The following is an 899-nucleotide window of genomic DNA, read 5'->3' as shown; positions in this document are numbered from 1 at the left end:
TCCTTTATGTCTGGTATGCCAAACATTTTATTCCAGCAAATGAAAACTGAATAATACATGTTACTACTGTCATAGTAAGATGCTTGAAATACCTCCACTACGTAAATAAAATGCCAGGCACATAAATCGTAAATAAAGCTATGAAAGATTTGAAGAGAATAATTAACAAGGCCCACCTATTGGAAGCCTCATAGAAGACACATCATTTTCGAGCACAAGTTGAATTGGATGCTAGACCATAGAACAAATCTCAACAAAAGGAAGATAGCTATTAATCTTAAATAATCCTTGCTTCAGACAATAGTATAATCCTTTCAGAACTGAATAACTAAATCACACATTTAACTTGTCTATGTATTCAGTATTTCAAAATCTTGTTCTTAGAAACAGTTTAAAATAAATTCCTGAGAAGACTAATGAAAATAAAGTGGAGGAAAGCATGAAATTTTTTAAAAGATTAAGGATAAAAGATCTTTATAAGCACAGGCAAAATTAAGTTTGAAATTGAAAAGTTATTTTATTATCAAAGAATGCTAATTTATTGAAATTTTAAATTGACGAGATTCATTTAGTGAAACACTGACAGTAACATAAATTTGAGAAAAACACAAAACCATAATAATATAGACTTAGAGGCTAAAAATATTACTAGATAGCCTCAGACCTAGGTTGTTTACCAAATGAGCTCTACCAAATACTGAAGAAAACAGTGCCTAGTTTTGCAAAAATTCTTTGAGAAATAGAAACACGAGAAATGGAGCCTAACATTCATTCTATGAACCAAGGCTAACAGTAGCTCTAAAACAATCCAGTCATGTGAAAAAAGAATTAGCGGAAGGAGGGCCCCTGGCACGGGGAGCGCCTGTCTACAGGCCAGCTCGCTCCCTGCTTCGTAGGTG

The sequence above is a fragment of the Chinchilla lanigera genome, unplaced genomic scaffold, assembly GCF_000276665.1.
Source record: "Chinchilla lanigera isolate Chin_1 unplaced genomic scaffold, ChiLan1.0 scaffold00067, whole genome shotgun sequence".
Lineage (NCBI taxonomy): Eukaryota > Metazoa > Chordata > Mammalia > Rodentia > Chinchillidae > Chinchilla > Chinchilla lanigera.
This window is presented reverse-complemented; position numbering follows the sequence as displayed.